General features: G+C 43.2%; 1 protein-coding gene across 3 annotated transcripts in view; it reads left to right on the forward strand.

The window, feature by feature from the left end:
• Nucleotides 1-19,529, forward strand: part of KIAA1958 (KIAA1958 ortholog) — a 71,156-nt gene that overhangs the window by 14,304 nt on the left and 37,323 nt on the right. The gene's annotated exons all lie outside the window — the stretch shown is intronic.

The raw sequence follows: 19,529 nt of genomic DNA on the forward strand, positions 1-19,529 counted from the left end.
TCCATCTGCAGCATTAATGGTTATAAATATCTCCTGAACACATCTGGCAGTTCAGTAGTACTAGACGTAGAGTACGGCTATTTCCATTCAAGTGAGTGAAGATCTGTCATAGGAACAAAACAATACACTCAGTAAAAATGACATCCTTGTATGTGGCTGGCTTTCAACACTTGAATTGTTAATCAGTGAAGTTTGCTTATGACTGCCTTCTTTGCCAAATCCCCCACTTATCGTTCTCAGAAATACAATCTCTACCAGTGGTGTTGCAATGCTAAAACTGTGATAGATGCTAAAGCCTGGCTGTGAACTGGCACAAATGGTAAAGTTTTTTATTTTTCTGCTGATTTGAAGAGAAATGGGACTAAGCACTTAGTGTGCTTGATAGCAGCAGTGAAAATTTGTATGAAACAAATGATGACATCCCTTTGCTGTGTTCTTTTCAGCTAAGGAACTAGGCTTATTTTCCTTAGGTTGTGGGGTGGGTTTTTTTTGGGTTTTTTTTGGGTTTTTTTTGTTTTTTTGGTGGGTTGTTTTTTTTGTTTGTTTGTTTGTTTGTTTTGGGTTTTTTTTCTTCCTTTTTTTTTTTTTTTTTTTTTTTTTTTTTTTCAGGTCAGGAATGACAGTTCCTGTTTCTCTCATGGCTTCTTCAGTTCTCCTCCATATAATTCAGAGCTCAGACCAACAGGGCTGTACTCACGTGGTTGTGCAATTAACCTAATAACCTCAGCCAGCACCACATTGGGGATGCACACCTGCCCCACAGCACCAAATGCATGGTTTCAGACAGTTTTTGACTGACTGGCTTTACCAGAAGCTGGGAAAAATTGCCCTGGGGTTCAAATCTGTCAGTTGTCTCAGGCTGATTATTCAAATGTCATTTCAGGTTTGGCCAAACCTGTTTTTGGTCACTTCTAAAGCCACACAAAAATTAGAAATCACATGGTTCATTCATTCACCTACTGTCCTGTGCTGAGCCTGGTGCTTAACCTGGCTAAATCATGCCCATTGCCCATCATCCCCTTTTGCCTGTGGCTTTGAGTAACAAGATATTTTTTTAACCTTTTGCTCAAGTTTATCAGCTCTTTGAAATCCTTCGTAGGTAAGCTAGCAAACAAACCTGGTAGTTAAAAACCTTGCACACAGAAAAGTAATGGATAAAAGAATTGGCAAAAAGATACTGTGTGGTTTAGTATTAAGAGAAAGTGTTGAGGGGATGATAGGTGGTCTTATATGCAGTGTAAACTTGTTGTGAGAGAGATACACCATGGAGTTACTATTTTTGCTGTTGCCAATAACTCATCTCAAGAGTGTAGCAGAAATTTTCTTTGTATTCCACTAAAGTAGCTAGGTGTTCGGAAAGTAACTTAAAACTTGTGGAGAAACTGTAACAGCTCAAGTACTTGCCTAGCCATTGTTAACAAGCTCAGGTTTTTTTTGTAACCCCAAATATGTATTGGTATTGCTCCTGTACTGATGCATCTATGCACTGGTACTTGGTACTACACCAGGAAGTTTTCTATAATTTAACTTACTGAAAGTTTCAAGAGCACAATATAATTCTGTTTCATTCACACGGTGAAATGGATTTATAGTCATGAGTTCCTAGAGCAGCAGCAGTTTACTGCCTTAGCTGTCCACACATGGCGGTCATCAACTGCACCTGCCTTAAGAGGCCACTGAACCTCACCCTCGTGCCAGTTTGACTCGGCTGTCATACGTCCACCCACTGCAGCTCCATGGAGACTTAGAGTTTCAGCAATGACATCCTCCGGTATTTCCAGTCTCCCAACTTTATGCCTCTTTGCCTTCCTTCCCTGTTAGTCATAAAATGCAGACAGAAGAGGTCTGAAGGTTTTAAGTGTAACCCCAGCCTTTGGCACTCATCTCCCCGGTGCCACTGTTTTTCCACATATACTTTCTGGGAGTGATAACCCATCCATGCAGGGCTCACAGAGGTGGTGTGAAAATGAACTGCTGTTTGTAAGGCACTTTCGCAGAAATGTGTGTGCCAATTGGTCCTTTTGGGGATTGTTGTACATCTGGTAATTCAAGTGTAACTGGCTGAACATTGGCTCTACTTCCAAAGGTTATTGCCGCACACCTTTTTTGCAAAGTAAAACAGGGTGAGATTAAGGTTAGTGACTTAAAAGTAGAGCAAATTTTTATTGGCCTTTCTAGTCCCTTTCTATGAAAAATATTTTAAAATGAGTGTTAGCTTGTATCAAATGTTTCCATTATGGGTTTGCATAATAAGTTAAAGGAACTCAAAAGATATATACCTTACTATGGATAATTAAGAGAACCAATGGACCCCAGCTGCTTCATCTTCATTTACTTGACCTTGGTTCTGATTTGTTGATTTATGAACTTTATTTACTGGTCAGGTTGGTGAATTCTCTTGCAAGACAGAAATTACAGGGTGTCAATCCTCTCTTGTTTCTGTGGTAACGAGTACACCTCACAAATTCCCTAATGACACTCCTGGCTGGCCACTGACCGTCTGTGTTTTTCCTGAAGTAAATAAAAGGTCTTGGTCATATGACTGTCCAAACTTAAGCATTCAAAAAGGAAACAAAATAGTAAATGCCTTCAGCATGGTGAGAATGTGTTGTAGTTTAGCCACAGTCATACATACACAATTAGGATGTGTTTTCTTCTGAGAATCGTATGGTGAAAAGTACCTCTTTCAGATCCTGGGTTTAGTTTGGTCTTTGTAGAGCCTCTGCTTTGCCTGACTGTGTGTTAAGAAATTACTCTGCGTGACCTAGGGGCTATTCTCAATTAGAGGTATTTTCCACATTTTCTACACAGTAAGTTTTTATCATGTTCCTTGTATTGCTGAAGAATTCTTTCACACTTCATTTGCTTTTCTTATTTTTTGTTTAGCAATGGGCAGGATCTGAAACTTTTGTTCACTTGACTGATGTTAACTCAGAGACATCCTGAGTTCTGTTGGACTTGGGCATCTTAGGATTTTAGTCCTATGAAAAGTTGCAGTAACAAAATTTTTCCCCTCTAACTGCATAATCACAGGGTTAGATTCATGGTATTCACTGAGTGAGTACTGTGACCTTCTGCAAGTTTTTATTTCTATTGTTCAAAGCAATTATTTTCCAAAAGCAGTCATCATAACTTAAATATTTTACATGTCTGTTTTGTACCCATGAAAACGGGGAGGAAAAAGATTCCTGTCCCATTTTCTCTCCAGCTTTATTTCATCTTTTTTTTTTTTTTTTTTTTTTTTTTTTTTTTTTTTTTTTTTATGGTGCCCTATTGTTTTCCTCTGTGATCTTCAGTAAAGTGAGTGTCCTTGATCAGTATGGACAATCAGGCAATTAAAAAAAAAAAAAAAAACTTTAACATTTTTTGGAAACAGGAGCATAACCATATAGCAGTGATCAAACATCCAAACATACACAATACTTTATTTCTCATCTAGTCCAGTGGAAGCTTTCTTGCATCACCTGTGCTGTAGTTTGAAAGCTTGATTGTTCAGTCCCTTGACCTAAGAACAGCTGCATCTCCAAGAAAGAAATAGGTAAGAAAGGTCTCCAAGATATAATTATTTTCTACAGCAGTTTTTTTTCAAAATATATTTAAAGTTGACAGCAACTGATTTTAGCAATTTTGAATTTCACTGTCTATCCTCATGGGGTTAAGGCTATAGAAAAGCAAAACCACTGATGATCTAGTAGGTTAGAGGTTTCAAATGAAATAAAGTGAAATTAAATGAAGCAACTGGAGCCACACGATGAGACACGCCATGAGATGTGTAGATGGTGTGCCTGAGGAGTTGGAAGATCCTTATTGCTGCAATCAACAAGATTAAAGATGGAGTGATGCTAAAGTGACTACGATCCTGTTCCACCCTTATGCTAGACCCAGAGTCTTTGTAATCTCTTTTTTACTCCTGATACTCTTCATTTACATATAAATTGGCTGCCACTCCCCGCCCTGGATGGGACAGGGAACAGTTTTTGGTAGGAGGGAAGGTCAGGGCTAGGCATCAAAACATGCTCATTAGCCAGTGTGATATGGTAATAGGTGTGCAGAGGGATGTCAGTGCCATAAAAAGGAAAGCACTGTGGTGAAATGAAAACACTTCTCCATTGGCATATCTTCAGCTTTGTCCTTGCCTGTGCTGATATCTGATATGCTGGTGCAGAAAAGCACTGGAACAGTGAGAAATCTCCTCTGTTTTTTTGAACCACACACTGTCATGGTATTTACACTTTATCTGGGCTACAGCAGGTACTTCTATGCAGTTGTGCATAGCAAGTTTCTAGAATGAGAGAGCTAATCTTTTCGCAAAATTACAAAAATATTAGCTTTTGGTATGTGCTTTGTGTTGCAGTGTAACTTTTCTGTTTGTCTCCTCTCCTTAAACCTAAAGTCACAGACTGTAATTTCTATACTGCTGGTATCTTTGCAGTCTAAGTACGGAGGGGAGAGGATGTATTTATGTTACAAGTGTTCTCCCAAAGCTGTAGAGAAAACGCTTATCGCCCTGTGATAGTTTGCAAAATCTGCTGCAACACACCATAAGGAGCCAACATATTTTAGCTGGTAACACTCCAAATGTCATAGCTTGGAATTTGCAAAATATTGCAGGATGGGAAAAAACGTAATGAACTGTCTCAAAATGTAGAGGCTTTTTTTTTTTTTTTTTTTTTTTTTTTTTTTTTTTATCTGCGAGATTTTGATCTTGCTGTTGAGCCAGCTTTGTACGGAAGATGCCCAACTACTTATGGCAGTCCACAGTCATACTAGGTCATGCCACTCTACACTCTGAGGTTAAATATTTGCTCAGATTTTGTTGTAACTAAAAGCTTTTTATAGAGTCTCCTTTTTTCATGTTTAATGAGGAAAGTGAGTATTTCCTGTTCAAAATTTAGATTTCATGCTATCTTTTTTTTAGCTCTGTTAGGGGGAAGAATTATGTCTGGTTTCTTTTTTTAAAAACTTTCTGATCTATAACTATAAAAACAAGGGTGTGCTTTTAAAAACTGAGTTCTTACAGTGCCACTGTTAATTTTTTTAAACCCAGGAGGCAAACATTTATTGTGTAATGAGTAAATTGCAATTGAAACTGTTCCATAAAGTGGTTGGCATAGTCTCTGCCAGATATGTGTATCCTAGCAATTTTACCAGACTTGACGAGTGCTGATGACTTAATTTCAAACCATTCAAGTTTAACATTTCCATCTCTGATTTCCAAAAGTACTATTACTATAACTATTGTGAAAAAAAGCAAGTTAAAAAGAAGTGTTGTGTTTGTTTATAATGATTTATTATTAACTATCCACTGTCAGATCTATATTTTCAAAATCTTCTAGATTTCAAGTCAAGATTCTCTTTACAAGATTAAAATTAGTGTCTCCAAGCCAAGGCATGCAAAAAAACTTCATGCAAATAACTTGTGTCCACAACCTCTTTCAATTAAATCCCATTTTCTGCACACAGCTTCACTTCATAGCAGTGTACATCTAAGAACAAAGAACATGAAATGACAAATTTTCTCTGAACTCAATATTATGAATTAAATAAGCTATGTAGTATTTCACCCATTTTGTATGACCTGGTGTTTGGCATCAGCCTAAAAATCAGGCACAGTGCCAAGTGTTTGCTGAACAGGCAGTGTGATTTGATTGAAATATTGGTGACAAAGATTTTTTGGCTGGGCAGACCTGGGTCAAATATTCTGTTTTCACAAATTTGTGTTGATTTGAGGAACATAAGTTACTTACTGGGAGGGTGAGTGAAGAAGGCCAGAAAATTATAAATGCAATATGCATAAACACACAGAAGGTAGATTTTTTTTCCCCCTTTGTCTCACCATAAATAGTCTAAGGGCTCATTCCTGTAAGATATTCGACATTATGGTACTATACAGCAAAATGCAGGTGAGTTAACCTCTCAAAAACAGAAGCACTAGTCAATTAATGCTTGCAAGTTTAACTAGATAATTAAGTTCTAAGTATATTTTTCCTGTTGGTGTTTTTTTTTTTTCCTTTCCCTTGAATAATCTACCCTTCAGTTAGCTTTTTTCCTCTGGTTCAATAATCTATTTGGAAATAATGAGACTGATTTCAGTATAGTAATGTACAGAAGCCTTTCTTAGTAAGGCATTCACATGTATAGAAGTAAAAAAGATGACCTGCTAAAGGAAAAAAAAAAAGTAAATTTGGATTTACCATTTGTTTTTGACGCAAGAGAATACATTATACTGAGCATTGCAAATAAGTCATATTTTGCAACAGCTCCATGATATAGTGGAGTATTACTGAAATACAGCAGAAGGTAGTTTATATGGAGGTTGGTTATTCACCCAGCCTCTTATTTGCAAGTAACATTCTGCACTTAAACTGAGCTCTCTTCAATATGCTGCATCTGCTTTAACATGCTGTGTTTGCTGTATGCATTTGAACAGTCTCATAAAGATGGCCAAAATTTATTTTGGTCTAGCCAGGAGTCAAAGAAAAATAGCAGCTCAGATCCATATCAGAGATATGCATGATTGACCATTTCATTTTGTGTTTGTGTGTGTTAACATTCAGTGCTTTCCTGTTGGATAGTTAACTCTGTAAAGCTAAGTGACCTCTTTCCAGTCAGGCATCTCTAAAACTGTGTCACCTCTGCTGACCTCCTAAATACTGATTCAACAGTTTGGCTGTGTTTGATTAGCTTAGTTTACACACCATTTAACTGGTGCAGGAGTATTTACATGGGATAATACTGTAAAGATGGGGGAGGTAAAAACCTGGCACCACTTAAGCAGGCTTTATGAAACAGAGATATGAATCCATCATGTATGTGTGCATTTTAAAGCCTCAGGACTGGTCCTGTGGGATCAATGATTTTTTTTTCCCTGTGGAGGAGAAGTTGCTCCTTCAGTGGAAGGCTTTGGTTTCCCTTATTGCAGCAGTTCCCCTTGTGGCTCTGCCCTGATGTTGGTGCCCTGTCTGCAGCTGTGAGATCCACATGGGGCACGAGGAATATGCCTTTCAAGAAGGTGAGAGCAAAGAAAATTGCTCTGTTTTACTTCATTACTGTTGATACACTACCACTGTCCCAGTCCAATGAAAAAGCAGAAAGTCTGAGTGACATGTAGACATCAGCTGTTCAATCTTTTTCCTTGTCTACCTCCACCTGTGAATTTCACTACTTGCCTACATTGTGCAATGCTGGAAGATAAATTTGCTTGTTCCCTCCAGCACAGCTGGGGTAAATTTGTAATATTAGGTTATTGAAATAAACAGGGCTAATGCCTTTATTAATGTTCAGCTCTTTATTAAAAAGATCAGCTGGGCAGGGGGCTCGACGCAGAGCTCGCCCCGGCGGTCGTAGCTTTTCCCAGGCAGCCGAAAGGAAGGAGGCGTGCAGAGTCTGTCACTGGAGTCCCCAGCAGCAGTTGTCCCTTCTTCTTTCCTTGTGGCACACCAGTGGCCCGAGGGTGAGGAGGCATGGCGTGCAGAGTCTGTTGCTGAAGTCCAGAACAAGAGCTGTCCCCGCTCCTTCCGTGGTGGCAGCACCAGGGCTCTCTGTCTCTCTACCACCCTACTTCTCAGAGCCTAATATAGTCTGTTCCTTCTTAGGTGATGGCGACAGTTAACAGTCAATCAGGGGATGTGTTTCCCTCTTCCTCAGCTAGGGCATTTGCCTGGATTCCTCTACTGTGTTCAGTTTCTGATTTATATTCTTTTTTCCCTCCTAAAAGTACTCCCATGATCCTAAGGGGTTTCTATTTGCATGTTAGTCTCAGAGTGGCAGCGTGGCGGGGTGGGGGGCCGGTTGTCCCCAGGTAGTTTAGAGAAAACAAACAGAGCAATTAGCTAATTAGCATTTCAATATCGGTACCTAGCTAGAGTTAGTAGTTTTCTTTTAGTGTTGCCATGGGAACTAGGAAAGCCCTGCCCGCGTCTCTGGGGAACACCTGGAAACTGTTCATAACAAATCCCTCCTCTATTTCTTTGATTGGGCTTAAGCCCGCATCAACTTACAGTCTTTGGCTTTTGAGGGCTAACTTCTTTTGGCATTTGTATGCTTTCACTCAGGCCTGAGGGTAATTCTATTGTTCTTTAGGAACCAAGTTGTAACTCCTTTGGCTAAAGGACACTTAGTCTTATTAAACAATTACCAAGTACTTAAACCTTTTCTATGGTATTTTAACTCAGAAACAGTTCTTAACACCTTACTGTATATCAGTCTCTAGCAAGTCTTCCTTAAAGTTAATTTTAGGTCCTCTGGTTTCTTAATTACTGTCCATGCACAAGAGGAGGCAGGTGGCACTGTTGGGTCTGGTCCGGCGTCCGGGGGTGGCACTGGTCCTTTGACTCTGGTGACGTGGATCCAGCCTTTTTCTTGGGTCCGCACTGCAGTGTATGTGGTGAGTAGTACCTGGAAAGGTCCCTTGAATTTGGGGGTTAATGGAGTGGTAGTGTTCCAGGACTTTATCAACACCCAATCCCCAGGACTGATGTTGTGCGCATTGGTGTCTAGAGGGGAGGTTTGGGGAAGATACCCCTTCTTCCTGAGGCCTTCTAGGGATTTTCCTATGACCTCTAAATATTTCTGGGTTGCTGCCTCCCCTTCCAGATAATCTGCTGTACTGAAAGGGGTGATTAAAAAAGGGAGTCCAAACATCATTTCATACGGAGAGACCCCCATGTCGGACCGAGGTCTGGTTCTGATGCGCAAGAGAGCGAGAGGTAAACACCTGAGCCAATTCATTTTTGTTTCTTCAATTAATTTAGTTAACACATTTTTAAGGGTTCTATTCATCCTTTCTACTCTTCCAGAGCTCTGAGGATGCCATGGGGTGTGTAATCTCCACCTTATCCCCAGGGCTTTTGTTACTTGATGCAAAGTTTGAGCAACAAAATGTGGACCTTGGTCCGAGTCAATGTTATTGACCAGCCCATATCGTGGTATGATGTTTTCTAGGATTATTCTTGCAACTTCCTGCGCAGTTTCTTTTCTGGTTGGGAAGGCCTCCACCCAGTGAGTGAGATGATCTACGATCACTAGTAAATGTTTGTACCCCTGCACAGAGGGCATTTCAGTGAAATCTACTTGTATGTTTTGAAAAGGTCTCAAAGCAATTTTTCCTCCCCCATACGCAATTTTTCTCATTACCTTTTGGTCAGTTTTCAGGCAAATCGCACACCCTCTTGTGACTGCTTTCGCCAGATCATAAACTCCAAGGCATAAATTTTCCCGTAAAAAGTGGTCGCACAAACCTTGGATTCCCCAGTGGGTCAATTCGTGTAACTCTACTAGCACTCTTTGAGCTAGGGCTTTATTTAGGAACCTACGCCCATCAGGAGTTAACCATTCTCCTTGTTTCCCTTGATGTAATTCTAGTTCTTTTATTGTTTTTAATTCTTTTTCACTGAACTTCGGCTCTTCTTTTTTTCTTTCTCTACTTGGTCCTACTTCTATTTTAAAAGCTTTTACTGGGTTTCTTGGGTCTAAGGCTGCTTCTTTAGCTATCTGATCTGCTAATCGGTTTCCCTTTTCTTCACGTGTGTGTCCTTTCTGATGTCCCTTTATATGCACCACTGCTATCTCTGCGGGCTTTTGTAAGGATTCTAATACTAGTTTTATCAGTTTCTCATGTACTAGGTTCTTCCCTTTGGAGTTTAAGTAGCCACGTTCCTCCCAAATTTTTCCAAAAGTATGGATGATCCCAAACGCATATTGCGAGTCTGTGTAAATAGTTCCTTGATCTATTAACAGATCTAATCCTCTTTTCAAAGCATAGACTTCACAACACTGGGCTGACCAGTTCGAGGGCAGTTTCCCTTTTTCCATGACTTTCATGTCTTCCCCATCTATGACAGCATATCCTGAGGCTCTTTTCCCTTCTACTACTCTTGAGGACCCATCTATAAAAAGGGATCTCCCGTATGGCAAGGGTACATCTTCTAAATCCTCTCTCACTTTGGTCTGTAGATTTATGAGTTCAACACAATCATGTTCTAGATCTGCTAGGGGTTCTCCGGTAAGAAATTGTGCAGGGTTTAGACATTTGGAGGTGACTAACTCTAAGTCCCCTGTGTTCATTAAGATGATCTCATACCTCAATATTCTAGAGTCAGTCAACCACTGCTGAGCTTTTTGGCTTAGCACTGTTTTGAGATTGTGGGGGGTGTGGACTTTAATTTTCCCTTGCAGAGTAAATTTTTGAGCTTCTTCTATCAGGATAGCTGCAGCTGCAATTACTTGTAGGCAAGTTGGCCATCCTCTGGCTACTGGGTCTAATAGTTTTGAGAGGTAGGCTATTGGTTTTTTTTGTCTTCCCCATTCCTGGGTTAATACCCCATATGCAATTCCCCCTTCTGTACTCACAAACAGGTTAAACTCTTTCTTAAGGTCAGGCAGGCTTAGAACGGGTGCTGAGGATAGTTTATCTTTCAAGCCTCGTAGCTGTTCCTCATCCTCTTCTGTCCACTTTACAGGCTCAGAGTCTACTAATTTATCATAAAGGAACTTCACGCTTTTGGTGTATTGATCTAACCACAGTTTACAATAACCAACCAGGCCTAGTAGCTTCCTTACATCTCTCTTAGTTTTGGGAGCTGGGATAGACAGGATACCCGAGATTCTCTCGGGACTTAGTTTCTTATACCCCCCTCCAATTATGTGACCTAGGTAAGTCACTTCAGATTCTACAAATTGTAGTTTTTCTTGGGATACTTTTAGACCGTTTTCTCCCAGGAAATTTAGGAGTCAAACACTAGTGGTTTTTACCCGGTCTCGCTCATTTCCAGATACTAATAAGTCATCTACATACTGTAAGATCTGAGTGTTTTCTTCAGGGGTGAACTGCCCTAGTAGTTCCTCTAGTGCTTGCCCAAAGAGGTTTGGGAATTCTGTAAACCCCTGTGGGAGGCGTGTCCATCTTAGCTGTTGCTTTCTCCTTCTGTCAGGATCTTCCCACTCAAATGCAAACCAGTCACGACATTCCTCTGCCAGCGGGCATGCCCAGAAGGCATCTTTCAAATCTATAACTGTGAACCAGGCATGTTCTCTTGGAATTTGGCTTAAAAGGGTGTAGGGGTTGGATACTACAGGGTGTCTGGTAATAGTCTTCTTGTTTACTTCCCTTAAGTCTTGAACTAGCCTGTATTTCCCCTCTGCTTTTCTTACGGCTAGTATAGGAGTGTTATGGGGGGACATGCAGGATTCTAGAATACCTTGCTCTAATAGTCGTTCGATCACTGGGGCTAATCCTCTCCTGCCCTCGGGGGATATTGGGTATTGCTTGACTCGGATAGGGGGTGTATCTTTTTGCATTTCTATTTTTATTGGCGTGATGTTCAAGTATCCACACTTACTCTCTTCTGCCCATACTCTGGGGTCTATTTCCTCTGTGTCTCTCTGGGTCAGCCTCATGACCTGGACTACCATCCTCCCATCCCTCGGGATGATCCCTACCCCCAGTTGAACTTGCAAGTCTCTTCCCAAGAGGTTACTCCCTAAATTGGGCAGATAGATAAAGTCTGCCAAGCATTGTCTTGAATTCCCCTTGATTTCTATATTCTCAACTATAGGTGCTTTAAATGGTCTTCCCTCTGCCCCTAAAACCTCACAGACCTTCTTCCCAATGGTGATTCCTACTGGTAACTTGTTTATACTGGACTTATCTGCCCCTGTGTCAACTAAGAACTCAAATTCTTCATAGTGGGGACCCACCTCAAAGTTTACCAAGGGCTCTTCTTGATGGTTCATTGGGTCCCTTAACTTATAGAGCCCCTGACACCCCTAGTCATCTCCCCTTGAAATCTCTTCTAAGACTTCTTGTTCTCTATGCATTACCTCATCAAACTGAAACTTCTTACAATTCCTTTTAAGGTGTCCTATCTCACCACAGTAATAGCACCTCCTGTTGCTTTGTGAGGCCTCAGGTTTCCTGAACTCATTAAAGTTCTTATTTGTTCCATATGATGGTGTTGGTTGGTCTCTAATTTTTGGTAATGGCCCTGGTCTATTCTCACTTGACTTAGACGGCAGTGCTGGTGATCTGTCTGCTCTTATACTTTCTCGAGCAATTGCAACCATAATTCTAGCCTTAGTTTTGGCCTTTTCCTCTTCCCTCCTTAGATAAACTCTCAGGGCTTCTTTGAGCAGCTCATTCATATTCTTTTCTTGCCAGTCCTCCATCTTTTCTAGCTTCCGTCTAATATCGGGCCAGGATTTGGTGACAAACTGGACCTTCAAGAGGACTTGACCCTCTGGGCTATCTGGGTCTATATTTGAATATAACTGGAAATTTCGTTTTAGTCGGTTAAGCCACATTGCTGGCGTCTCATCCTTCTCCTGCGTACTATCAAAGGCCAATTTTGTGTTGCTTCCCCTAGGGATGGACTCTTTGATCCCTCTTATCATGAGTGACCTATAGTCTCTCATGTTTTGCCTTCCTTCTTCCTGGTTGGGATTCCAGTTGGGGTCTACTAAGGGTATCTTTTGGTCCCCTGGGGGCCCCAATCTATTTTCTCTTTCCCATATCTTCACCCCTGCCGTTCGGATTATCCGGACCTCTTCTGGAGAGAACAGAATGCTTAGAATAGAGTTAAGCTCTCCCCAGGTATAAATATTCGGCCCTAGAAATTGGTCTAACTGGTTAGATATTCCAACGGGGTCTTCTACTAAATTTCCTAGCTCTTTCTTAAATCCCCGGACTTCGGAAGCTGTCAGAGGTGCATCTACAAACCCAACTCCTCCAGCTACTCCACCCATGGGGACTTCCCTAAGGGGAAAGAGCCTTTCTACCCGTGGTGCTTTGGATCGGGTGTTACAATATGGCCCTCCTTCTAAGGCCCCAGGTAGGGAGCTAGTAGTTGAGGCAGGCGCACTAGGCAAGGGAGCTCCCGTTGGAGAAGGGGAAGAGGGAACTGGGGAGGTGGTTGGAATAGAGGGGGGAAAACCGGGGAAAGGAATAATAGGAGGGGCCAAAGGATTAACTGGGGAAACTGTTGGGGAGGTAACAGGAGCAGAAGGGGGTAGGTAATCAAGGGGGTCCCATCTTTTTCTTTTTCTAGTCTCTTCTCCTCCATTCTCTTTGTCTTCTTCTCTATTTCTTTGTAACTTGCATATTCTCACAGTCTCATTATTTATAGAATTCTCCAGCCAGCAAGCTGCATAAGATAGTTGTTCTATATCAAGGTCCTCTCGGGTTTTTAGGTGTTGGTTTAGCTGATTACACATCCACTGATCTTGGGTTCCATACCATGGCCATTCTCCCTGTAATTCTAACTTCGGGCATACTTCTATACTGTAATGTATCATCTTACTCTTGTTTAGACCCTTCGTGGCTTCCAGAGAATCCCATTGGTCTAACAATTGCCCTAAGGGGCTGTTAGGGGGAATCCTCTTGGCTTTTTCTTTGGAAGGATCTGCTCCTTTACTATAACCTCTTCCCATTTTCAGGCCTCAGAAAGAAAGGGAAAGAAAATAGTTTAAATGGTGTATCTATGTAAAATGGAATATACTAACAGGCAATTAAAGCTCCATTCCCCCAACTTAGCATTTTGAATCCCTTGCCTGAATTTAGTCTCTTTTAACTAAACCACGACTACCTTCTGGACACTTTACATTGTTTCTTGGTTAGGAAAATCATAGTCACATTCACATCTATTGTCCTCTGTTCTCTTGCTCTTCAGCCTAAGTTTTGGACTTCTTGTTGGACTTTCTAGGCTTGTACCCCTGCTAAGCCTCGCCCCCAACTCCTACTTGGTCCGTTGCCTAACATTCTTACTAGTCTTAGGAAGCTTGGTCTCCCTGCCGAGGTAAGGTCGAACGTCCTGCCGAGCCTTACATTCGAACTCTGGCCAAGCCCCCTTGCCTGACCCTACTAGGCTTGGGAAGCTTGGTCTCCCTGCCGAGGTAAGGTCGAACGTCCTGCCGAGCCTTACACTCGAACTCCGGCCAAGCCCCCTTGCCTGACTCTCCTACTAGGCTTGGGAAGCTTGGTCTCCCTGCCGAGGTAAGGTCGAACGTCCTGCCGAGCCTTACACTCGAACTCCGGCCAAGCCCCCTTGCCTGACCCTACTAGGCTTGGGAAGCTTGGTCTCCCTGCCGAGGTAAGGTCGAATGTCCTGCCGAGCCTTACACTCGAACTCCGGCCAAGCCCCCTTGCCTGACTCTCCTACTAGGCTTGGGAAGCTTGGTCTCCCTGCCGAGGTAAGGTCGAACGTCCTGCCGAGCCTTACACTCGAACTCCGGCCAAGCCCCCTTGCCTGACTCTCCTACTAGGCTTGGGAAGCTTCGTCTCCCTGCCGAGGTAAGGTTGAACGTCCTGCCGAGCCTTACACTCGAACTCCGGCCAAGCCCCCTTGCCTGACTCTCCTACTAGGCTTAGCTTGCTTGCCTTCCTGCCTTTCTGCTTACTCGGGTTAGTGCCTGCTCTGACGGGGACATCCTGCCCTGCCTTCCAGGGCCATTCCCCTATCTGCTCTGACGGGGACCTCCATCCATGCCTGCCATGGACATCCTACCTGCCCTGTTATCCTGTCCTGCCTGGTGGGGGCATGCCTTTTGCCTGTTGGGGATATGCTCTCTGTCTGCCAGGTACATGTCACTCCTGCCTGGTAGGACACCCCGCCCTACCTGCCAGGGACATCCCACCTGCCGTCCTATCCCATCCTGCCGGCGCCGGGGACATGTCCTCTAGGACCTCCACATCCCACCTACCCTGCTGGAGGTATTCCCCTTGCCCTGATTGCCAGGGACTTACTTTGCCCATAGGGCACCTCCACACGCTCGGAGGAGGGCCTGCTTTACTTCTAAGGAGATGCCTCAGTCGCTCCTCTGTTCCACTCGCTTCCCCCCGTTCCCGGCCGGCCCCTTCGCAGGAGTCCGGAAACGCGGTACTAGCGGGTCCCTCTCACTTTGGGGGTCCGAGCTGCCGGCCCCCGTCTCATTCACTCACTCATTCGCTCGTCTCCTGGTTTTTCTTACCAATCCGACGCTCCTCTGCGTTGCTTGTCTCACGCTGATCCTAGGGTCCGATGGTAGCCAGCAACTCCCGAGGGTCCCTCGAAGCAGGTGGTCCAGCTGCCCGGGGGTCCTCTTCGGGCGTGGCTATCCCAGACGAGCCCCCAAATTGAAATGAACAGGGCTAATGCCTTTATTAATGTTCAGCTCTTTATTAAAAAGATCAGCTGGGCAGGGGGCTCGACGCAGAGCTCGCCCCGGCGGTCATAGCTTTTCCCAGGCAGCCGAAAGGAAGGAGGCGTGCAGAGTCTGTCACTGGAGTCCCCAGCAGCAGTTGTCCCTTCTTCTTTCCTTGTGGCACACCAGTGGCCCGAGGGTGAGGAGGCATGGCGTGCAGAGTCTGTTGCTGAAGTCCAGAACAAGAGCTGTCCCCGCTCCTTCCGTGGTGGCAGCACCAGGGCTCTCTGTCTCTCTACCACCCTACTTCTCAGAGCCTAATATAGTCTGTTCCTTCTTAGGTGATGGCGACAGTTAACAGTCAATCAGGGGATGTGTTTCCCTCTTCCTCAGCTAGGGCATTTGCCTGGATTCCTCTACTGTGTTCAGTTTCTGATTTATATTCTTTTTTCCCTCCTAAAAGTACTCCCATGATCCTAAGGGGTTTCTATTTGCATGTTAGTCTCAGAGTGGCAGCGTGGCGGGGTGGGGGGCCGGTTGTCCCCAGGTAGTTTAGAGAAAACAAACAGAGCAATTAGCTAATTAGCATTTCAATATCGGTACCTAGCTAGAGTTAGTAGTTTTCTTTTAGTGTTGCCATGGGAACTAGGAAAGCCCTGCCCGCGTCTCTGGGGAACACCTGGAAACTGTTCACAACAGTTATGTCTGTCCTTTTCATCAAATGCCCTTTATTCCACAACCAATGGCCACTGGGCAGTGATCTTCATTAATGTGTTCCAAGGGAGTTGCCAGACTTTTTTTTTCTCACTTGAGCTGGGCTTTGTTTGTGTGTTGTTTGTTTGTTTACTCTTTGGAGACTATAGGTCTTCAGAAAAAAATCAGGGCGACCAGTGTACCCATCACACTTCAGAAGGGACTTCCCAAAAAGATGGAGGAGCATTTGTATGTGGTTCTTGAGACTACTGTGAGGAGGAAGGAACTGGAGTCTTTGCTTAAATGAAACTCTGCCCTGACCCCCACAGGTGTCATTATCGAGGTTTGGGGACTGGCTTGGCAAGTCAGTAGGAAGGTTTTCAGGACACACAGGGTTGCCTTGATGGTACCACACAAATCTTTTCCTATAATTAGGATAGTCTTAATAGGGGGTGGGGGGTAATACTTGGGAACATTCTGGCTGTGCAGAGGGAGCAGGAATTTTGTGTGCAGGAGCCTAACATTTATCTGGGGTTTTTGTGGGTTGTCAGATTTATACACTGCAGTTTGTAGGTGCAATGATTTTCCTGTGGTCTTGCACTTTTTGTCCAGGGTCAGTGTCCCAGGAAAAGTGTTTCTGGTGCTGTGTTTAACAGAGATCTGCAGTACTGGCTGGTATAAAAGCCTCCTCACAGCCAACCAGCAGCTGGGAGGGTTGGACTCTGGCCCTTGTCATTATTTCATCCCAGCCAGCAGCCAACCCTCACACAGCCATTTACTCACTCCCCCACCAGTGGGACTGGGGAGAGAATCAGAAGTATAGAAGCTGGAAAGCTCTGGGGTTGAGATAAAGGTGGCTTAATAGGGAAAACAAAAGCCATGCAGACAAAGAAAACAAAACAAGGAATTCATTCACTGCTTCCCACAGGCAGGCAAGTGTTCAGCCATTTCCAGGAGATTGTCATCATGTGCCTACTTGGGAAAACAAACACTATCGCTCCAAATGTTCTTCCCTTTCTCCTTCTTCCCCCCACCTCTGTGTCCTGAACATGATGTCACATGGTCTGGAAATCCCTTTGGTCAGTTTGGGTCACCTGTCCCAGCTGTGTCTCCTCTCAACCTCCCATGCACTCCCAACTTTCTCACCAGCGTGGCAGTACAAACAGCAGAAAAGGCCTTGGTTCTGTGCAAGCCCCGCTCAGCAATACATTTTGCCAGTGGGCAGGGTCAGTACAACAGACACATTCACCAACTTTAAGGAAAAAGTGTGATTTACTATAGTTCAACACAGCAAAGGATTACAAAAGGATAAGCTAAGCAACGCACGTAATCATTGCTACAAAAGATTGCCTATAGTGATTAAGAAAGATACATCACTGGTTACCCTAGTACTTTACCAACATCCAGATCTACACATCAGCTGGGGAGCCCTGGTCACAGTGAAGGACTGGAGAGCCACTCCTGGTAACTGAGAAATCCTACATGGTGTGTCCACTTGTAAGCAAAGTTTCCATCTTCGCTGTGAGAGGGGCTGGCTTTTATATTGTGGATTAAACAATCTTACATACCTTCTAGTGTGGAAACATAAGATTTCATCCTTCTCTTGGGTTCTACCGAAAGCCTGGTCAGGGCTCAAGGAGGAACCAAGGGAGTTGGCTTTGACCATATACCTCCAGATGAGGCCAGATGTCTGGCCTCTAAACATAGAAAGAGAAATTCATTCTTATCACACTACATATTCTGCTAATGAGGGGATACAAATATCATAATGCTAATGATCATGCATATTTTGCTAATGAGCGGATACAAATATCATATAACATTTGGTTGCTTGGTTCATCTAGAGGTCAGCTTTGGCTCAGGGCCTGCTGTTCAGGACTCAGTACTTCACAATAACAAAACTATCTCTATATTATCAACCTTGTGTTTAGCACAGATCCAGAAGCCAGCCCTTTACCAGCCACTGTGAAGAAAATTGATTCTACCTGGCCCAAATCCAGCACAGGCCCCATGTCTTATGCCAGAGCACTCTGGCAGGAAGGTCTGCTGTTCCCATTGCATAATGCTTTTTCCCCAAGGCATGAGGTATATTGTTGAAGTTTTATTGACTGTCAAGTAAATTAAGTTAAATAGGTAATTTTCATCTGCTTGATTCACCTTTCGCCTCTACTTAATGACCATTTTGAAAGACTCTCACAGCCATCAGCAGTCTGGCAGTTTTCTCTTATGACTGTTGTTCAAGTATGATCCTTTCTGGTTTCATTTGTGTTAAATGCTGCACTACTTTTAATTATACTTTGCTTGTGCAAGATACTTTCTCAAAAATAATAGAAGTGTATCACTTTTGCTGAATGTATAATTTACTATAAGTAACTGAGAATTCAGGAGGATGTCAAAGTAAAATTTCTGCTAATGTGACACACTATTTGAGAAACAGTGCCTTGGTTTTGTTGTGCGGGATGTATTTTTTTCCTGGTTTCTGTCAGAGGACTGACAAAAGAAAGAGACATTACCATTTTTCACATGGTTTGACCCATTAGATTATTTGGTAGAAAGTATTTGAGTAGACTACAAATTGAATTGCTGTTACATTTCCAAGATGCTTAAGATAGAAAATAGAAAAGGCAGCACTAGGTATACATGCTGCATATATAATAATATTACTGCCAAGGAAATTTAATTCAGTCTCCACTGATGGGTTTGGGCAGATGTTTTGCATTCACATAGAGATAAGGTAATGCATGCAGTAAGTAGGAACAGAATGAAACTGATATTCTGCATTAGTTGTTATTATTTATTGTATCTGATAGAAGTGTAGAGCAGATACCTGATACACAATCTGCCTGGTATCAGAAGAGCAGGGAGGTGCTGAGAAAAGCTTTTATTTTGTAAACCATCCCTTTGCTTGTGTTTTTCTGGATAATTTGCTTTCTCTGCAAAGGCTGTAGTTCTGGCATTAAAAAGCAAGGTTTGCATTTAGTAGTTGACTGCAGTGTGCAATGGTCCCAGTATTTTATATCAAGACAGTGAAAAGCAGCAGTTATGATCTGTTGCTGTAAGAAACTAGTGTTTCTGTGCTCTGAGGGCTGGCAACTGCAGGAAGACAGTTTTCATAGACTGACAGATTCAGAATATGTAGGTTGGAAGGGACCCTCAAGGATAATTGAGCCCAAATCCTGGTCCTGTGCAACATCCCACACCATGTGCCTGAGAGCATTGTCCAAACACTCCTTGAACTCTGTCAGGCTCGGCACTTTGACCACTTCCCTGGGGCACCTCTTCCAGTGCCCAACCACCCTGTGGGTGAAGAACCTTTTTTCTAATATCCAGTGTAAACCTACCTGATTCAGCTTCATGTTTTTTCCTCAAGTCCTGTCATGGGTCATCATAGAAGAAAAAATCAGTACTTGCCCATCTGCTTCCTCTCATGAGGAAGTTTTAAGTGCAATGGGGTCTCCCTTCAGTCTCCTCCAGGCTGAACAGACCAAGTAACCTCAGTCATTCCTCATATGGCTTTCCCTCCAAACCCTCCACCATTCTCATGGCCCTTCTTTGGATGCTGTATATTACCTTTGTGTTTTATTCATGTTATGGCACCCAAAACTGCCCCCAGCACTCGAGGTGAGGCTGCTCCAGAGCAGAGCAGAACAGGACAATCCCATCCCTTGCCCAGCTGGTGATGCTGTGCCTGATGCCCTCCAGGATACGTTTGGCCCTCCGGG

The sequence above is a fragment of the Vidua macroura genome, chromosome Z (genome assembly GCF_024509145.1).
Source record: "Vidua macroura isolate BioBank_ID:100142 chromosome Z, ASM2450914v1, whole genome shotgun sequence".
Classification (NCBI taxonomy): domain Eukaryota; kingdom Metazoa; phylum Chordata; class Aves; order Passeriformes; family Viduidae; genus Vidua; species Vidua macroura.